Source organism: Ischnura elegans, chromosome 4 (genome assembly GCF_921293095.1).
Source record: "Ischnura elegans chromosome 4, ioIscEleg1.1, whole genome shotgun sequence".
Lineage (NCBI taxonomy): Eukaryota > Metazoa > Arthropoda > Insecta > Odonata > Coenagrionidae > Ischnura > Ischnura elegans.
Genome location: NC_060249.1, coordinates 133,175,287 through 133,197,950, shown reverse-complemented (window position 1 = coordinate 133,197,950; position 22,664 = coordinate 133,175,287). Strand labels below are relative to the sequence as shown.

At 37.8% G+C, this 22,664-nt stretch overlaps 1 protein-coding gene across 7 annotated transcripts in view; it reads left to right on the top strand.

Moving 5' to 3' along the window:
• Nucleotides 1-22,664, top strand: part of LOC124158072 (protein croquemort-like) — a 239,836-nt gene that overhangs the window by 177,229 nt on the left and 39,943 nt on the right. The window lies entirely within an intron of this gene.

The following is a 22,664-nucleotide window of genomic DNA, read 5'->3' as shown; positions in this document are numbered from 1 at the left end:
GATAACTCATCAACAAGTCTGCATCTATAGCAACCGTAAACAAACTTTATCATCTGTGGCAGTTGTGGCTTTCCAAAGTGTGGCCATAGTTGCATATGTGTATGGCAAGCCACACTATGGCTTGCCGCATGACAACCACAGTCTGGCCATAGTATGGCAAGCTGTGGCTAGCCATAGCCATAGTTGCCACAGGTAAACCACAGTTCGGCCATACTGTGGCCATAATTGTTGTGTTGACTGGGAGGGTATTTTAGTGAAACTGTAGACTTCGTCGGCTCGGAAAGTCGATGCCGAGAAATGGAAAGGTAGCTGATGTGCATCTATAATGTTTTATAGTTCATAACAAAGTGAGACTTGCGTATAATATTGGCGAAAGCGTATACTCATGTGAAATGTGTATTCTTTTGGCAGTCCGGTAGAGTCTTATGGTGAACTTATTTCCACCTCGAAGCTGTCGATGACACTTTCAACTTAAAAATACCTTGCCTGGAGGGCGACAGGAAGCTCTGAGGAAGCCAGACTATCAATGTTTCAATTAAGTAGCGATAATATTGACGAACTTCCAACACAATCTACCACCTTGTGACTAAAAACCCCGAAGCCACTTCCTATTCTGCAGAAAGAATCGGTCAATCGCACTTCGATCAATATAATAAACACAACGTCTTCAGGTGTTAATAAGTTACTTTTGAAATGAAATACTTCCTAAATTAGCATTAAAATGTGCATGTTTTCCAAACAGAGTCTTTAATACATTTTGGGAGCTTTTCTCACGATATATCTGAAACCTACTCTAAAGGCGAGCTCATCGTCATTGCGATCGGTTGTCACTTAAAAATTCCGTATCGGAAATCCTAGAGGGATGACTTTCGACGATGACCGTGATCACCTGCACTCTCACTATCACTGGAACCCGTGGTGAAAATATCATCCCAATCCAATTTCTAATTGGTTTTAACCGGGGAAAGAGCAACGTAAAACTGCGCATTCTTTGGGCAACTTTGGGTTTGACTTTCCCTCAAACACACCATTTCCCCTGTGGTGCACATCAGTCCTATCTTTATACGATGGCCTGACAACCTTTAAATGGATCCTTGGTTTATCCTGACAACCAACTAAATGGAAATTGCTGATCCACACATGTCCACTCTTATCTCCATAGTTTCCAAATCAAAGGCAGCGGAACATTCCTCTTGTGACTCAACTTTTTTTTTGAAAAGCAAGCAACGGCGTAGAATAAAATCAAAGAATGCTGCGATTCATTTTTTGTGACCACCTCTGGATTCCATTCTTTTTCCATCTACAACTTCCTTTATCTTTCGGGGTAAACCATGGGACAAGATAATGTTTAAATATTTTCATTAATTTATAACAAAATATAAGTTCGAAAAATACCCAAAAGCCATTTTATTAATCCGCACTGATGAGTGTAAATTAATGTGGAAGATGAATGCTGTAAACGTAGTAGTTTTCCTTAGGTTGAGTTGCAAAGTTCATGAAGTTGACAAAACGGCTAATTTTTCGGTGCGCGGAGTCATTTATTGCACTGACCGTGTCTACATTTTTCAATTTTTTTGTAATAAAATAAATCAGAATTTAGGATAAAATTTCCTTTAAAATGACGTATAGTTCATTATTATAGCATGTAGTGAAGCCAGGATATAAATTTGCAAAGTACAGCGGCACATCATTTTGACACCGACAGTAGAAGAAAACGCTGTCTTCTTGGCTGGCACTCGAATGCATGAGGATCAACGTTGCTCTATATTTTCATATTTCCTCCTTTGATTTTAAACATCATGGAATTTTCTATGTCCTTCCGTAACTGAAATTTGACAAGTGCCTTAATAATTTGAGTCCATCGTAACCATCGAGAAACACCTATCTCGATTTTTATTGTGAAGTTGAGTTTTTATTCTACGGTGGCCGCATTATCGAAAAATCTCAGTTTCAAGTTATTCAGTCAATGAAATATGGAAATATTATTAATATTAAAGTTATCTTCGCTCAAATAGCACACGGGTTTATCATTCCGTTTATCATACTCTTATTTTTCCGAAACGCTCATCCCGACAGACGGCATGCATCGAGGCTTTTCTTCTAATTTCCTCCGTGGGAATGCAGACGAAATTTTTTTCTGGGGTGTTATTGCACAGAGGAACAATGCACCACTTGTACGTTTTCCTTATTTCACCCATGTTCTCCTTTAAACGCAACGTGGCTCTTCCAAACCTGCAGTTACTGGGCTTGGATCTTGGACTCGTACTGAACTATGACGTCACAGCCAAAGATTAGTGGGGGCGGTATTTTTTAGCCCGCGAAACTCGGGCGACTTTTGGGAGTCATTTTCTAGGGTATAAACTGAATTTTAAGCGGAAAAAAGTATATTGCTGTACTAAGTGTTTACTGTAGTATATCAGCATACTGTTTATAAAAAGTATGCAATTTCCCTATTCTTTTTGATTATAACCCAAACATAAAATTAACCGAAAATATTGATTAAACTTTGTATTGTTCATGAAATTTAGAAGAGCAATCAGTATGTAGATGAATATTGCACTTTTGGAAATCACTAATTTTCTGGCTGCTACAAACTCGGCATCTTCATCGTGAATGTTTTCGTAACGATCAATATTGTGGCCAACCTTGTCTTTCCCTACTGCATTTTGCTAACTATTTATTCCGTTATGTCCTATATTACGGCAATTTTAGTTACTATAAGGGTAGTTGCCTAAATCGAAACTTGAAGCTTGTACGTGGTGGAAGGCTCCATATTATTAATAACAGACAATTTATGTCACCCACAAAGTATTTATAAAAATTTATAGTATTTGACCGGTTTTGGCTGTAACACCATTATAAAGTACAGAAAATATAAATCAACCAGTCATATAATAGGAATTTTTATATCGCGAAAGTAACAAAGGATCTGCTATTGAAAATGAGAAATTTCTCCTTCACTGTTTTCTTTTTTCTTGAGGAAACATAACACTATTTCTGAACAAAAATATGCCTGACTGATGGTTGATCCAATTACAACTTCAAATTTACAAATGGATCCAATATACCGAAATTTGGTAATGCATTTAGTTACATATCAAGCCAACTCAAAGAATAACGCATTCTTTTTACCGATCATACAATCAAAACAACCTTACTTTCCCTTGGACAGTTCCTTTTGAGTGCGAGGAAGGCAACTTGCGACTCTGTTTTCTCTCACACTACAAGGGATTCTTTCGTCATAATTGGGAAAAATCCCATTTGAGACAAAAGTATCAGTAAAAAATAACTTGAAATTATTTTCAAAATACAATAAGTGATACCTTGCAACTTCAATAAATTTTGCCAGGCCAACTACAACCCTTTCTACTAAACTCAAAGAGGTATCAGTTTTTTCAGATGCTCATCCATTGACAGAAAATTTTCCCAAGGAAGATATCATTCTCCACAAATTAACCCAAAATCTTACTGGTTTTCCTCTTATAAACATTTTAACGGAATGGCGGCCAAAATATGGCATCATCTTCTCGTCAAAAGATAATTTATGAGAAATTGCATCAAACCGTAGAAATATTTGGTTGAGCTCGCAAAGTATGGACGTATCTTAGAAAACGTATCCCCCTTGTCCAAACTTCCCTGTCGATTTCTGTAACAATAAAGTCTGTTCATTGTCTGTCAGTTGGCTGTTCGTTCCCTGTTCCCTGACCAAGAGAGAACAGGCAGGCGACTGTTCGTAGAATGTAAATTGGAACGCCTTGTCTGTTCCTTGTCTGTGAGAAAAGGGTTACTTGTCTGTTCCCTCCCTGTTAAGAAAGCGGCATTCTCTGTTCCTTGCCTGTTGGACCACAGACAATGAACAGGCAGGGGACTGTGCGCTGTCAGTTCATTGCCTGTTTTCTTAGGTTGTTTGTTCCCTGTTCCTTGACCAAGAGAGAACAGGCAGGCGACTGTTCGTAGAATGTAAATTGGAACGCCTTGTCTGTTCCTTGTCTGTGACAATGTGGGAAGATGGTTATTTGTCTGTTCTCTCCCTATGCGCATACTTTGTTCCTTAACTGTTCGCTGTTGCTAAGTTGGACATAATAGACAAGAGATAATTTATGTTAAAATAGAATTAAAAGATGAAATTCATTTGAATGATTGTAAGAAAAACTTTTACTGTGCTTTTCCACATATTCCATTAGTTATAAAAATCTTGAATAGTTGCAGAAAAGCAAGCTTTGTCATCATTAACAGAACAACCACTACATCAACAAATATTTCACATGCCTTCATCAAAGAAATATGTACTTCCTTAAATTAATACAACTCGGAGTCTGCACTATGTCAATATAATACGTGTGATTTTAAAAGAGAAACACACCTTTAAAGAATATTTATGAACACGATGATTTCACTTCTCACAAACAAACCTACTAGAAAGATAATCCTCTGACAATGTTTGTTGGTTCTCATTGGCGACGTAACGCACATACGCATAATACAAATACAATACAAATCTCAGTACTTGCTCAAAAACTTAAGAGACACAATAAATTATTAAATAAACACACTCAAGAACAAATATCACTTCACGACTTTCACTATCACTGAATGGATGCACGAGTTACTTAATTCGTCACTGCGGGCATTTAGCACAGGTTAAATAATAATCAAATAAATAACTGTTTTCTCCGCAACCAACAACTTCACCACAACACAGTCGACCATGTTGGACCATGTGCTCGTAAACTGTCCGGATAACGGTATCGGTTATTGGCGTCATTGTTTGCGTTTGCTATCTTCTATAGGTAGGTAGCAGCACCACGCTATCTTTCCGTCCTTGTTGAGAACCTGTTCACTGGCTGTTCATTGTTTTCTGTTCGTACCCTGTACCGTGAAACGGACTATGAACCGGCCCTTGCCTGTTGACTGTCCGTTCACTGTTGTCTGTTCATTCACTGTTGTCTGTTCATTCACTGTTGTCTGTTCGTTCCCAGTCCGCTGAAACCACAGAGTACATACTCTTTGGCTGAAACATACGGCCCCTGCCTGTAATTGGCGAAGTAAAGTATTTAACGTGCGTAAGCCGAGCAGATAGCTAATATAATTTGCGTGCTCACTTCAATAACCGTCATCCGTGGTTGATGGTAATCGCGATAATGAATTCAACCGTATATAATTACTGTTTAAGTAGATGATATTTTCTTTGGATTCAATCAAACTTCCTTGTACTCAATTAAATTTGGATTAATCCAAATTGTTGTCCAAATTCCGAAACTTAAAACAATTGTTCGTACGTTGTTCATAATCTGTTCTCAAAATCTCCAAAAGGTTCCAAACTGACAGCGAACAGGCATCATTTTTACGTAAATCGATAGGGTGTTTAGTGTTTGTTCACTGTTGTCTGTTCATTCCCTGTTCGGTGAAACATACTACCAACCGGCCCCTGCCTGTTAAAAGCTTGTTCACTATTGTTCCCGAAATGCTTGTTGCCTGCCTGTTAAGGAACAAGCTGCAAACAGAGTAAAACTGTTGGTAGGCTGTTCGTAAGTTGTTCCTACTTGTGAGTGACCCGAGATTGTTCGTTGGCTGTTTATACTCTGTTCACTAATCTCCAACAGGCTATCAACAGACTTCAAACGGACAGCGAACAGGCATTGTTGTTTCAGAAATCGACAGGGTTCTGTTACCAACCAGGCGTATGAACATTTTAGGTTCAAAAAAACGCTTCAGGGACATCGCTTGACGCACAAGAGGAATGCCTTTATCAGCGTCCTTACTCCAGTAATATTTTGTAGCTAAGATGTGATAACCACTTAACATCAGAATCATATCCCCGCCCAGCCTAATTATGCATTTTACCCTCCCACTACCTTCCCTTTGAATCCTAGTCAACAACACCACGTAAATACGACTTTACGATCTATTTGCTAACCCTCGCATACTCACTTGCTTTTAGCATACTTGTCAACTGTGGTAAGCAGATCGTTCTTACCTTAGGATGCCGGTATATCTTGGAATTGCAGACGCCTACAGAAATGTGAACATTTTTCTGGACAACTCTATAACAAAGTTTTTATGCACCTTTTAGTGTAGGTCACAGTAAATTCCCACTATAGCGCAAGTAAACGCTGATTTAATCTTGCTCGATACGTGAAGTTAAAAACATCAAACAGTCACAACTCGGTGAAAACTCACCACCTGCCAAACATCCTAATAAGGACCCTTCAACACATATGTAGATGTATATTTAGGACTAAAATACTGTACAATTGCCTAAAACTAAAGTTTCACCATAAAAAGGTAACATATTCTTGATAAGCATTTCATTTTTCAGTCCAAAAAGAAACACTCTAAACGACTACCGCCGCGGCGCGCCGTTTACCTAGATTACCGGGGTTCTCCCAACGTTGCGTGAACGCAACACTTCCTTTATTCTTAAATAATTTAAAAACCACTTAGTCAAATTTACCCAAATTGTTGCAATGGCCTAGAATACAAATGCATCATTGTATTTGCAGAGAGATATAATCATCGAGTGCCTCAGATTTAACATAATATGTAAACTTAGAAGATAGCCTAGAATAACGACTTACATATAAATTAAAAGGTCATTGTAAAAACAAAAGTTATTAAATTTCTTCCGTAGAAAAATTTATAACGTTTTAGAAAGCATTGAACTAACTATTTTAAAAATATTAACTACTTATCAATAACAAATACGGAGAAAAAAAATCGCAAAGTTTGCGTTGTGTTCACGCAACGTTGGGAAGAAATGGGTTAATATTTAATTAGGTCTAATTTTTCCATTATTGCGAATAGAAATTGTTCAAAGCCAAATTACTACCTTGATTTATTTTATCACTCCCCATATTAATAAATATAATTCTCAATATTGATTGAAAATGTCTATAGGCATTCCCCTACGAAATAAATGTGGTGGGATTAAAATTAAATGGAAATCCGGCATTGACAAAAATGGATGGGTCGTAGCACAATGGGAAAAATTAGAAGCATATTAACTAATGATTTTTTGTAATATTGCATATTTACCGCACCCTAATGGTCGAAAAAGACCTAATTCCGTTGCGAATTAAATAGGAAAGAAACCGAAAAGAAAAGGTACATGGAGGTATGATACAGTAATTTAGAATTTTGTTAATTGAAATATCATCCCAATTCTATCCAAGCACAGCTATTGATCACTTGAGAAATAAAATAAGAATAGTAATGAAATGACTTACCATGCGCCACTTCCGTGGAGATTCAGCGGGGGAAGCTTCAGCAGTGTTTCAGGTGTTGCACCGTTTTTTCTTCTCCTCGGGAAAATATTCAAACCAAATCTTCTACGTAGATCTTATACCTACACGAGGATATCGGTTTACCGATGACTTGAGAGTACTTCTGCCTTAGCGTGTTTATAATCTGGCAATGCTCAGTGGTAATTGCACGTGCACTGGTTTTCTCAACATCCAACTCACACGATGCTGATGAACAGAATGTTGGCAAACTCTGGAGAGACTACCAAAGGAGTTTTGTGATGGTTTCGACGGTCTACCCCTTACTATACATTAGTCAACCTCACTGGAGGATTTCTGTTGACAAGAACCAATCATAAATAAGTTGGCATGTTACCCGTTGGTGGTGTTTCTCATCCAGCTGCACGAGTGGCCACGCATTGAGCTTTCCTGAGAATAACCCTCTCTGGGAAAAACATTAATTGCTTCTACCTTCTGAAATAGACGTGTTTAAGTTGTGGCTTGGAGAGATATTTCGCTCCGCGGAAAAACTGTGTGGTCTTGGAATTCCTAGTGAAACTTGGTATCTAGGAATTAACGGTGGAGCTGCCGCTCAGGGTTGGGGCAGGGGCTGTCTTACCGTTTTTTTCCCCTTCCGCCGAAACCAAACAGCTTTCAAAACCGACGGCACAGTGAAAATTCACCATGCATTGAAGATATTACCAACCCAAGACACCAAATGTATTTGCTTAATATTTTTGCATTATATAATTAACTAGCTGACCCGGCGAACTTTGTACCGCCTAACATTCAATGAACTTATAGTTTAGTTGCACCATTTATAAATAAAGAGCGGCGGTAACGTTTTCAATCATATTTGATTTATTATAAATTAAATGAGAAAATATTGATGAAATAAAAATTATACGCATTCAGTTGTTGGCTATTGGTGTTATTAACCGTAAAAAAATGTTTTTAGGTCTAAGTCCGTAACGTAAACTTGGCTCGTTCACGGGGCAGGTTAACACAATGCAAGACCGACGCTTGACTGATGCTCAAAATAGTGTAAGAAAAGCCCCTATGAAGCAGCATTCGTATCAAATGACTTTAGGCGTGCCAGTTATAGTATCTCTGTTTGGAAAAAATGCACTGCGTAAACATGCTGCATGCGTAAACGCACCACGGTGTGCCCTACACATTCGGGTTTAATGAATTGCGGCAAGCGCCTTCTGATAAACAACAGTTTTTGTTTTGTTATCAGGCGCAAGATAAAGCGAATGAAGCTAAATAAAAATAGCGAAGCGAAGCAGGGACACAGCGAGTGGGGTTTTTGGGGGTTAAAACCCCCCCCCAAAAGCTCAGTGGATCTTTTTATAAAACATTTGGTTATTAATATTAGGGGGACGGATGAGTCACAAAATATTTAACTGTTCACACAGCCGCAAAACCTACCATTTTGAACCTTTTATCCTAAAAAATGTCTGGGGAGAGCCCCCACACCTCTCGCTTACCTTGGCGAGTTTTCTATACCCTTCAGACCCGCCAGTATTAGCTGCGCCTATCCTTAATTCCTAGCTGCGCCCTTGAAGCGAAGGAAGAAATACAGCGGATGGTTTACCGACTCGTAAACATACCACATATTATTTACTATGAGAAAATCATGGGTTTTCACTGACACATGAGAACAAACATCAGAAAAATTGAAAGACTGACCATGCGATTTGTTAATCGTTATCACGAATGCAACACGAATTGGGAATTGAATACATTTAAGCTCAAAAGGGCATATAAGTTGGGATCATGGAATCTTCGGATTGAGAACTTCCTCATCTTTGAATTTTCCTCTGAGTATAGTGGCGTGAATCACTTTCGTTATCAGTTTTTTAAATAACCAAACACGTTCCATTGGATAGTTTTGGTTGGTTTAGGTTTCGAAAGATCATGAACACAGAGCCTACCTTTAGCTGTAAATCGTGCCGTGGTAAGCCAGGTGCGTCCAAGGACTTTAAATATTCAGATAGATAGTTGGTGACTTTGTCTTCATTTATTACAAAGTTAAAAGATTTGAATTCATTCAGAGTACGCGGATATCACTGATAATCAACAATTGCGTGGAGATTTGTTTACACACACGGTAGTTATGTGTTTGTTGACAACTCAAATCGAGTTAAGCTTACCTCGAATTCAATTATTTTAATACTATTTTAATATTACTTTAGTATTTTTATCATGTTTGAACATTTGAATTTTTTTAATATTGTTAAAAAGATCAGTCAATACATTAGTAAAAACAAAAAAAAAATCTTATTTTTTTGACCGTCTTAACAATCAACTCCTAAAAACATATCTCTAAGATAAAGTTGAATTTTTTTTTGTGAACTTTTCCTATTTTTTAATGTCCTATATGTTATCTGGGGCTGAGACGAATCCAAAGAGCCTAATGTCACTAAAATCGGTGCCGCCGTTCTCGAGTTATAAGTGTTCTAACTAGCACGATTTTAAACTTTCTTTTATATAGTATATAGATTATAGCATATAATGAAATAATATTCCTCACTCGGGATTATCATTTTTGTATCTCTTGCATGTAGAATATCATTGATTAAAGGCTTTTTAGTTTGAATTTAACATCATAAAAACCCTCAGAAATTGGATTGCAAGAATTGAAAGATCATGGCCTTGTAACTGTCTATATCCAGGAAATAATGGAATACCACATAGTTAACCAAGAGTTAGTGAATTTTGATCATGGCCTTGTTCCGATGCAACAGCAATAGCATATACTTATATTATCGGAAGTACAGTATTGTTAGTTTGATAAGATTTAGAACCGTCCCGGCTAATTATCGCGTATAAATAGAAGTAGAAATATATTAAGGGTCAATTAGCCGTTAATTTTATAATGAAATTACAATAAAAATAATAATTATTTCCTTGGAAAAGCCAAAAGATATTGAAAATTAAATGAAAAGAAGAAAATTGATTTCATTAATGCTGAACTCTACCAGAAAACTGTGTTTCCAGCATTAAGCCACGCATCTTTCCAGCATAAAGCGTTCATATCTTGAAGATCCTGGCGTAAAAGCATGCAACTTTTTTTCTTTGCGAAGGAATTGAAATCCATAACCTCTGTTTCAACCTTTAGAATTTACGAGATTCTCATTCATCACCCAAGCTTCTCAGCCAGTCTCTGGTCCAGCCAGAGCCAACACAACTTATGCTTAGGAAATATTTTTTTGTGGAATCTTGATTGAGATTTCAATTTTAATAACTTAACATTAGAAAAAAATAATGAAAGGTTCTAAAAAAATATTTGCTGCTCCAATTGTTACTGAAAATAATAAGCAACACTCAGAAGTAATTTTACAGGTGGAATTTCAAACCCCTGCGCCTGATTTAATGAATTTGGACCACAAAAAATATTATGTACTTTCAAAAAAATATTTTTAATTTTATCATCAATTTCGGTAACAAATGAACAATTTTGTAATTGACTCAGTACCTTTACTGGCTAATTCGGACAACTAAACTCTTCGAATGGATTCTAATAAAAAACTGGTTACCTTTGATTTTGGATTTGAAAATGTAAGCCTTTCTTACTGAGAAGTAAGGTATAATACCATAAATTTTTGGAAAGCCAAAAATTCTTAACTTCATAAAAAAAATTTCAACGCATTCGATTACTTGTTAATCATTTTGCTCTGTCATCCACATTCTTTCTCAATAAATCTTCATCCTTCCATTTGGTAGCCACACTCACATATAGTCAGAGAGGAGAAGAGAGGGCTGGCCCTCTCTCCTCTCTGACTATATGTGAGTGTGTTCAACTTTTTAGGGTTGCCTCCCCCGTCAGAGGATTAGCAAAAGTTGTGAAATCTGATTCTTGATTTCTTTGCAAAAGAAAAAGTAGAAACACCGAATTCAGAAGGAATTTGATATGATGTTACCAAGTGAACCTCCCCAAAAGGAGGCTTCATCTCTCTGCTACAAGCATAATTCCAACATCCTTTGCAGTGTGGGTAAACTCTTCTTGGGAATCCCACCAGGTTAATTTTTCCATAATGGCCGATGTTTCAAGCTCCTACTCGGGGACAAAAGTTGTTAAATCCCAAGAAGAGTTTACCCTCATCATTTGCCAGGAAAGCATCAAAATCGTATTTCATCCCTTGCACTGGTCTATTTGCTAATTGCACTAAGTTGACTTAGCATTGCGACATAAATATTGGGAGGGCAATCTAGGGGCCCAAATTTGAGGATCTATCTGCTCATAACTTCAAGAATGACACAACCATGATGTTGTAGGGCTTGAACCTATACCATTGAAATTGTCTCCCAAAATTGACTCAAATACGCTGAGCACTAATCAGCTGCATCTTTTGGAAATTTTCTATGCATTTTTTATGGGAATTCACTCCGAAAATTAGGAAAAAAAAACTCCAGGAAAATTGGCCTATTCCCTCTGGCTTCCAGCCGCCAATGGGCTGATGAGGTTCAACATGTCCACCAGAAATCCAAGAACCAATTAAATACTTATTATAACTATCATTTAAAATGATTATACGCCCGTTTTGTTTTTAGTAAAGATGTTGCTGTAAATTTGTGGAGACTCGTCAACTGGTTGATAACCCTGTTGGAAGATCTGAAAGCAGTTATAGTATATTCAGTTATTCAAAGGAACGGATTGTTCTGTCCCCTCAAATATAGAAATTGCTCTATAATAACTGATAAGCACAAGTTGGTCAGACGGGATGAATGGAAAAGTATTAAAGGCACGCAAGAATATACGTTTGGTGAGCAAACCAAGATTTTTTTAATTGCTGGATTGTAATATCGACGTAAAGGGTTACCCGCTGATGATATATTGGGGAGAGACCACGGTACCTCTGGTTATATCTGACCTTAGTGCTGTGGAAATTCAAAAATCATTTGAGAAACGTTCGACTTTGGAGTAAAATATTCCTTTTATTATACATGTGGTGGAAAGATTCTTGATTAGGTCATTCCAACTTTGTTGACAGCAGTGAAAGATGTGGAACGACATTAGCGTAAGAAATACAGATTGGAAAGCAGATAATTGAGTAATTCTTACGTGATTGTTCTTCCACATACGATGCTGAAACATCAAATATTAGTTAGACTAACAAAGAAAGATGCATTGGGTGTGATTTTGGTGCATTTGGGGCGTGGGAGAGGCGAGCGGGAGGGGACGCAAGCGGTCTTCACCCAAAATCCATTTAGTCACAGCTGACGGACAATACCAGAATGGAAGCACAAATCCAAAGTAGGCATACTTTTATAGCAACTCGAGAGGCCTATTCATAGACCATAGGCTCCTTGCCTGCATTATCTTATCTAAAAATATTTTATCACTTCTCTAAAAGTTTGGTAACATCGATTTGTTTAATGCCAACGAGGCACCAAATAAGGGACAAGTCGTCTCACTACGCATCCTTTGTTACCTTCTTCCAAATTATATTATAAAAAATGAACGCCCTCCTAGCAGCACATGCGGGATAAATTTTGCTGTATTCGAGGTGTGGCAGGGGGAGAAGCGAGTGGGGAGGAGACGAGAGCAGCCTGCCACTCTTGTATTTGTGACGCTGCTGGGGTTGGAATATTTTCTTTGTAAACGTGGACTCAAATTAGGCATTTTGTGGCTAAACGGTGGCAAATACGTCAAAATGCACAAAATTTTTGCCCTGAAGAACAGTGACTTAGCAAAAACTATAGGGAATGACAATAAAATATTAAACCTCTCGAATTTTGACATCCCCCCCTTAAATTGCATTTGAGCGAGGGTCAGGGGCTCACCTAGAGGTCTCAAATTTTTCAGGCCTTATTTTTTATCAGTCCCACAGACTTTTCTGATCCACTTTACTGAGCAGGATAAGCCGCCACTGCGGTAGCTCAGTTGTCACATGTTGATTTTTATAATAAAACCTGGAGAAAGCAGCGGTGGCTGTCTGATGTAACGTGGCATATTGGACCATTGGCCATGCATTCTTTTAGAACACGTTAGTTTGGCTTTTTATTCTAGACAAATAAAACGGGCACGATCTTAAGTTTTTTTACAGAGCTTTCCTACCTATTTACTGCTTAAGGGGGTTTATGTTCATTAAGTACTTGTGGTTGTTCATTTAAATACTCCATTCATTCTAAAAATAAGAGGCCATTGTTGGAACCAAGTACTGAGAACTGGGAACCGATGGGGAAGAGCTGGACCGGTACCGAGAACATGATATATTTAAGAACTGACTCATCCTTAATAAAAAAAGAAACTGGTGAATTTTTGGAAGCCCTCATTGAGGATGGGCTATGCAAGAACAGGATCTGCTGTAAAATTTATGTCCCTTTCACATCCTTCACTACTTGTTCCTCATATTTTATCCAAGGTCTTCTGTTTTTGCTATCCACGTGCTTCTTGATGATTGCCTTCATCACTTGTACCAACACTTCCCAGCTCATGACCTATTGAGGTTTCCCAACAACCTTGGATTAACCTTGGATAATACAACAACCTTGGATATCGAGGTGAAGAGGGCAGAGCAGGTGAATGAGCTTGCAGCTTGAAATGTGAGCATGGATGCATGGAATCAATTTATCAAAATTAAATTGTGAAGCATGTTTCTTGATGGATATAAGTAATGGATGATAGCAGCAACAGAGAAGTCAAAAGTGGAAGCATTTGAAGGGTGGCTGTACAAAAGGATGGATTAAATGGATCAACCAATTGAAAAATGAGGAAGTGGCAGGAAAATTGGGACAGAAGTCTTCTGCAAATGCAGTATGTAATGGATAAGTACGTAATTGATGAATTGCAGTGCTGTGTAGTGATTGGTTGAATGAAGACAATTGTTAGAGGGGAGGTGGATGGGAGGGAGGGCAAAGGAAGGCCATGGATTGCGTAGTTGATAGAATAGAAATAGAAATTTTATTCACCTGCTTGGTCTTACATGATGTAGACATAGGCTTTGTCATATTATATCTACTCATTAAAATACCGAGATTCAATGTTCACATTCCATAGGATTTAAAATTTTCACATTGGCAAATACAATCATGCAAAATTGAAACATAATATACAATAGTATACAATTTATAAGTAGGATTTATGAATGATAATACAGTGGAACTTGTTTAGTACGTTTCTGAAGGGACCGCAAAAAATGAATGTACTAACCAGGAAAACGTGCTAACGAGGAAAGTAAATAATAGCAGTCGGGGTAATTGCAATCTGTGGAAAAGTCATAATTACAATTACTATGGGTAGTTCTCGTAGGATCGCCTTCCTGAACTCTTTCCACCTTAAAATCACGAAAATGAGCGCTACATTGAAAAACAATACCATGTGAATAAAAATCACAATGTTTCATAGGTTTCCCGAAGACAATTACATGAAAACGGCGTCTATCTCCCGTGATTTATCCTATATATATTTATAGAAAGAGGAAAGTAAAGCTAAGTCATTTCTTCTTTCTCAGGGCATACTCGGAGAATATAACAACAACCCTGATTATGTCCACTGGTTGTTTTTAAGCATCATAAAAATGGGACAAAATTGTATTAACCTTAAATTACGGCAACAGCCGTACGCATTCGCTTCTGGAATAAAACCATGTCGATCGATATATCAATTAATAACACGCAAGATTATTATATTACGACGTAATTACAAGAAGATTTTATACTAAACAGTTGAAATTTACTGTAGAAATTTGTATAATGTCGTCTGCTTACGTGCCGAGATAACGTATTTTTAAGGTAAGCTTCGCGTGGAGATCCAGCGCATCGTCTGCTCCCGCAGCAGTAGTCAAATACGCTAGACCTAATCTAGACCATTTAAAAGGTGGCAGTATAATACTAATTGTAGAATGTTATCTCATTTATTTCTACTGTTGATTGGAAGGAGAAGCAATGCAATGCTTCCATAGCCTTGACGTCGAGTTTATGGAGTACGTGCAGTACTGCTTTAGATAAAGTGGGAATTGGATAAGACTCATTTCTTCATCGTTATAACTCACGCAATAGCAACAATTGCCCACTCGCGAAATTTGTGTGCAGTGGGCACTCCAGAGGCAACAGAAGGTGAGGAGCTCGGGGTGGGGAAAATTGGGGCTTCTCATTGGCTGCAGTTTTCTATAGTCAGACATTCCTGATAAATGGCCGCATTTTATTATTCATCACGTCATAAGAATTGAGAAATGCATTTGGATAAATCAGGGTCGAAGAAAGAGATGTGGAATGAATGCAAGAATGTTAATGGCTAATAATAATAAATTAAATCGTGAATTCGGAGGTTTACGACCCTTAAGAAGATACTAGAGAACGAATTGCGTCACGGCAAGCAATTGAGCGTACTGACCAGGAAAGTGCAATTTTTTCGAACGTACTAACCAAATACTTTTACCTGTATTTTGATCGGATTGTACCGGGACCGAAAGAAATTGCCGTACTAAGGAGGAAAACGTACTAACCAAGTTCCACTGTATTTGCAAGTTTTTACTAATTGACAATTTTCCAACATTTTACTAATTACAATTCCTTTTGGGTTTTTAGAAAAAATGAGAATTCATCAACAGTATAAAAAACTTCACTGAGTAATAAGGTTTTTACTTTCCTTTTAAATTGCCCAAGGGATGTGATATTCCTGATACTCTGGGGTAGAATGTTGTACAATTTTTTTTCCATTATGGTACGGACCATCACTGCATAGTTTTGTATTTCTAGTTAAGACATGTAGTTTATCACTAGATCTAGTTTTATAGCTATGGTACTTGTTGTTTTTAACAAAAAAATTATGTTTCTTTTTATAAATACCAGTATGTTAAGGATGTATAAAGAGGATAAAGTCAGTATTTTTTGATTTTTAAAGTGAATTCTGCATGATTCTCTGTAAGGTAATCGTAACATGGTTCGCCACATTTTTTTCTGAATCGTAAAGATCTCAGAGCTGTGGTTACTATTCCCCCAGAAAATAATTCCGTAGGAAATAAGGGAATGGAAATGAGCAAAACACAAGCATTTTAGAATATTTAGAGAGGTACTGGCCCTCAGGTATCTAATTTGGAATGCAACACGGGATAACTTTGATTTTAGCCCTTCAATATGTGGACTCCATTTTATGGATTTGTCAACAACTACACCAAGAAAACTTACATTATTTACAAAAGAAGATCTGAGTTCTAATTTTACATTTGGTTGAAAATGACAATTAAAATTAATACAAACTGACTTCTTTAGGTTAACAGAGAGCATATGTTTTGGGCCTGTATTAATAAACTGGTGTCATTAGCATACAAAATAGTTTTTACATCAGGAAGATTATCTGGCAAGTCATTTACATACAGATTAAATACTAAAGGCCCAAGAATTGAGCCTTGAGGGACACCATGTTTCACAATTTTTGAGCTTGAAGAAAACATTTTAATAGAGTTGGTATGGGCATCATAGTGAGAAATTTGAGTCATTTGCTTTCTGTCAGTTAGATATGATTTTATCCAATTGCGTGCAAGTCCAGTTATGCCATATTTTGTTAATCGTTCAAGCAGCAAATCATGTTTTATTGTATCAAAAGCTTTTTTCAGATCTATGTAGAGTCCCAAAGTTTGATTTCTGTCATCAATACTGTTTAAAGTATCATTAAGAAACTCATACATTGCATCAGTGGTTGCCTTATTTTGTGTAAAGCCAAACTGAGAAGAAGTGATGGTTGCATTTTTGTCTAGAAAATTGATGAGACGTGTGTGCATAATTTTTTCAAAAATCTTTGAGAAGCCTGAGAGAAGACTAATAAGTCTGTAATTGTCAGGATCATTTTTTCCCCCTTTTTTTAAAAAGTGGATATACTATACTCGTTTTAAGCTGTTGGGGAAAATTACCCTCTGATATAGATAGGTTTCCTAGGTAGGTAAGTACAGAAGTTATGAAAGGAATAGAAAACTTGTCTGGAATGCCATCACAGCCAGAGGATAATTTATTTTGGAAAGACATTCCAATTTGCAGGATTTCCAGAGGGGTGACAGGATGGAGAAAAGGAGAATTAGACGGTTCGAAATTGGTAGATTTGTTAAGATAGGCTGTAGTTTTTTGAGTATTGTTAAAAGACTGTAGGATTTTTTCAGGTATTTCAATGAAGTGGTTGTTCAAAATATTGGATACATTACAAGGGTTAGTTTTCAAGCCACTAGAGTCAATTAAAGAGATATTGTTATGCTGGAATTGTTAATTTTTATTGCTTTCCCTATTTATAATTGACCATGTTGTTTTCATTTTGTTGGTAGAATTTTCCAATATCTTATTATTGTACGATAATTTGGAGAACTGAACCCTTTTCCTGACATATGTGGCAAAGAGTAAGTATTGTTTTATTTTCACAATTATTGCACCACTTGTATTTAGAGTACATATCATCATCAAGTCAACAATCCTAAGATTGGTTTGACGCAGCTCTCCATTTCTCTCTCCTATCCGCTAATCTTTTCATAGCTACGTATTTCTTCTCTTTTACATCCTTTATAACCTGTCCTATATAACTCATTTGGGGCCGTCCCTTGCCGTTTTTCCCTTCCACTAGTCCTTCAACGATTGTCTTCATCAGACCATCATGCCTCAAAATGTGTCCAACTAAGTTGTCCCTTCTTCTGCATAAGGTTTTTAGGAGGTTTCTCTTTTCTCCTACTCTTCTTAGCACTTCCTCGTTACTCACACGGTCAATCCATTTTATCTTCATCATTCTTCGGCAGCACCACATTTCGAATGCTTCCACTCTTGACTTCCCTGCTGCTGTCAATGTCCAAGCCTCGCTTCTATAGAGAAACATACTCCATATGTAGCATCTGATGAATTGTTTCCTTACTTCTATGCTGGTATTTTCAGCTGTAAGAAGATTCTTCTTTTTGTAGAAAGCCCTCTTCGCCTGCGCTATTCTACTGTGAATTTCTTTCTTGCTCCGTCCATCGCTGGTAATTCGGCTTCCCAGGTAAGAGAACTCGTTCACCTCTTCAAGCTTATGCAGTCCTAGGTTGATGTTTGTTTTAGCCTCCTCTCTTTTGCTGCAAACTAATATCTTAGTCTTCTTTTTGTTGATTTTCAGCTGATATCTGGCCATTTCCCTTTCCATCTTTGTCAACGTTTTCTTTAAATCCTTCTCTGTCTTGGCTATGACTGCTAATTTGTCAGCAAATCGCAGCATGCTAATTTTTTCTCCGTGGATATTGACACCCGAAGCTTTCTCCTTGATTTCATTGATGGCTTTCTCTATGTAAACATTAAAAATTAAAGGGGAAAGCGCACAACCTTGTCTCACCCTTTTTCTTATTCTTGCTTCTGCACCGTTTGGTCCACATTTGGTCACAGCTACTTGGTTTTTATACAAACTATGAATAATTCTACGATCATTTTAGAGTACGCCGATTTCTTTCAGAATTCTAAGCATTGAATTCCATTCAACGTTATCAAATGCCTTCTCTAAATCGACAAATGCTATGAAAGTCGGTTTGTTTTTCTCCAATCTCTTCTCTATGAGCATCCTAAGTGCCAAAATTGCTTCCCTTGTGCCCCTGCTTTTCCAAAATCCGAATTGGTCCTCATCCAGGGATTCTTCTGCTCTTCTTTCTATTCTCCTGTAAATGATTCTCGTCAGAATCTTCGACACATGTGTCGTCAGGCTTATGGTCCTAAATTCTTTGCACATCTCAGCTCTCTTCTTTTTGGGTATGGGAATGATGATGTTCTTCTCGAAGTCACTAGGTAAATCTCCTGTTGAGTACATATTGCAGATAGTTTTATACAGTTGAGTTAAGACCTTTTCTCCTGCATTTTTTATTAGCTCTGCTGGAATGTCATATATTCCTGTGGCCTTATTCTTTTGCAGGTCTCTTATTGCAGCATCAAATTCCGATCTTAAGATGCTTGCTCCAATGTCATCCTTTTTAACTTCACTTTCCTCTTCGATAACTTTTGAGCTAAGCTTGCTTCCGTTGTATAATTCCTCTAGGTATTCCTTCCATCTCTCGGCTTTGTCTTCGTTTTCAATTAGGATGTTTCCATTCTTGTCCCTTATGGTATTACATTTTGTGTTTCGTTCCTTGAAATGGTTCCTCATTATTCTATAGGCCACTTCCACTTTCCCTTGTACGAGGTTATTTTGTACGTCCTCACATATGGTCCTCATCCACGCTTCTCTGGCTTTCCTCGCTTTGCAGCAAATCTCGTTCTTTATTCTCTTGTAGCAAGCCTGTCCTTCCTCAGTATTTGTATTCTTATACTTTCTCCGTTCTTCAATGAGGTCTAGGACTTCATCCGTGATCCATGGCTTTTTCTTAACACATTTTCTTCTCCCTAGAACTTCTCTAGCGGCCTCCTGAAACCCACTTTTTATGTTAGTCCAGTTATTCTCAACTGATTTTTCAGACTGATCTAATCCTATCTTGCGCTCCATTACTTCTTGAAAGGCCTGCTAATTTTTTGGCTCCTTAAGTTTCTCTAATTGCCAGGCGTTCTTTGCTGATTTCTTCAATTTCTTGAATTTCAGATGGCATTTCATCATCACTAGATTATGATCACTGTCGATATCTGCCCCCGGGTAGCTTTTACAGCCCTTTATCTGGTTCCTAAACCTCTGCTTCACTAAAATATAGTCTAGTTGAAATCGTCTTTTGTCTCCTGGCATTTTCCATGTGTATCATCTTCGCATGTGATTCTTAAATAGGGTGTTGGCAACCACTAATTTGTGTTCTGTGCAGAATCCAGGAGCCTTTCTCCTCTTTCATTTCTATTTCCTAATCCATATTTTCCGGTTATTCTTCCATTCTGACCTTCGCCGACGACAGCGTTCCAATCACCTAAAACAATAAGGTTTTCTTCACCCCTTACCTGTTTGATTACTTCCTTGATATCATCGTAGACGTCTTCAACTTCTTCATCCTCGTAGTCTGTCATAGGCATGTAGACCTGTACCACTATGGTATCTACCGGCTTAGTTTCTATCTTTACCATAACTATCCTTTCATTGTACTGTAGGAAGCTTTTCACACGCATTCTGGTGCTCTTTCTGAGCATTATCCCAACCCCAGCATTACCGTTCAGGGATCCTGTGTTTATAATCCTATAGCTTCCACTCCAAAAGTCTCCCTCCTCAGGCCATTTCATTTCGCTGATTCCTAGCACGTCGATATTCAATCTTTCCATTTCCACTTTAAGGTTTTCTAGCTTACCGCAAGTCCTGAGTGATCTTACGTTCCATGTACCTATCCTCATAACTTTATCACAATTGACCGATGTACCCTCTCAGGTAGTCCCCGCTCGGAGATCCGAATGGGGGACTAGTTTACCTCCGGAATTTTGTACCTGAGAGAATTCCATCACGTCAGACAATTTAAAGTTGGAGTAGCTGCGCCTCCTTGGGATAATAATGTGGTGGTTTCCCCTTGCCTTCCACATCGCAGTACTACAGGCGTTAAAGTAAATGTTACCACACCTGAAGTGCAATGAGTGTCGCTGTACTGACCACCGTGATCTCCACCTTCACTCATATGAAGAAGAGCTGCTGCCCTCTCCTTTGGGTGATGTGAGGCATAATTGTTGGCGGCCTCTCATCGCCAAGTCACGGTATCTTCACAGGTTTAATGTATCATTTATATGGCCTATCTCACCCAGGGATAGACCCATACCACCTCGGATTACCGCCGCTTTTTGTCCACGACTGCTTATTCGACGAGAGAACTCGCTTATCTTGCAGCTAACCTCTATATCTAGAGGTTGACCCACCATCCGCAACCCGGTGGATGCACTCGGTGGCTTAAAGCTCAGCCACGAGAGAGTACATGTAACTAACTCTCTTTTAACTCTGCTCAAGTGAATTATTTCAGAAGTTAGCCAACTATCCTTTTTTGACCCACAATTATTCAACATAATTTCTTCGGGAAAGTAGTCTCAAAAATATACTGATACATACTTAAGAAAGCCTCAATTTTTGTTTCGAACGAATCTGCATGGTAGATCTCCTCCCAGTTTTCATTTTGCAGCAAAAAACCAAACATGCAATTTTTCATCATTAAAACACCGCTTATGCATCCATGCGGCCTGTGGGTGGTTTATTAGATCACAGTTTATTTCTACGATCATGAAACAAGTTTATTTATTTATTTATTTATTTATATCACACCAAAAACAGCACTAAGGCCTTTACATTGGGTTTATAAACAAAACAAATTAATTAAATATAATTAATAAACATGTATAAAATAATATCATAAATAACAACCATTTTCAATATATACAATACATACAAAAGGTCGGTGTCAAAAAGATAGACTTTTCACTTGGCTATTAAAATTGGTGCAGGAGGCAAAGCTGTCAAGAGAGGGAGAAGTATTGGAGATTGAATTGAAAATAGAAGGTAGGCAGAAAAAGAGGGATCTATGAGATATTGCCAGACGGAAATTGGGCTGGTGTAGAGCTTCAGTATTGTGGGTTTTGCGAGCAGGAATGTGTAGTGAAAAGAATGTTAGGAGATCACTGGATCTGAAGGACCCATCTATGATGCGGTAAAGAAATTTAATGTCTAATGTCAATCTGCGGTGGTTGGGTTGTAATAATCCAAGTGAATGAAGTATTTCGGCACGTGAAGAGAATCTGAGGTGAGGTATGCGATGTCGAACTATTGCTGAGAAGAAATTGAGTGGACGGTTGATTAATTTTAGTATGGTGGGAGAAGTAGTTGACCAAATGGGAGAGCAGTATTTAAGGATGGGTTGCACACATCCAATGAAGACTGATTTTAAGGCACTCGGTTCGGATATCTCGCTGAGACGATATAGGGTCCCAACCACTGCCAAAGTTATTAAGGATATTAAAGAAATGGAGTGTTAAAAGATCAGCTAATAGGTCAATTTAACTATAGTGGAAGGTGGTTTTAATTAGTATTGCATATAGCAAAAATCACATCATCATGAGTGATTGGCTTTGTACTTTCAGAAGGCTTATAATTAGTACGTAAAAAATATGAATATGTATAGAGTGGCCAAGAAGTCCTTGCCACAGTATGCTCTTGGTCCTACATGGTTTACCTCTTCATACCAGTCTAATCCCCTGGAAAGTAAATGGAGGCACCTATTTTAATGGTAATGGCATAAATAATAACTCCAGACACTGTTGTGTGATGTTTACTTTGCCAGCCCCTTAGTGCCTAAGCATCAGCAATCCAATTTAAGTAACTGCACTTATTTAATGGCTGGGCACAATTCATCTGAATGACTACCTGACCTGGGTCTTCACGAAAGATCTGGAATATTAAGGCTAGTGTAGCCTTGTGTGGGTAGAAAACGTATTCTGCAATCTTTGTTGGGAAACCTCATTAGGTCATGAACTGGGAATTGTTGGTGCATGTGGTGAAGGAAATCATCAAGGAGCAAGTGGATGGCAAGAACAGAAGACCTCTGATAA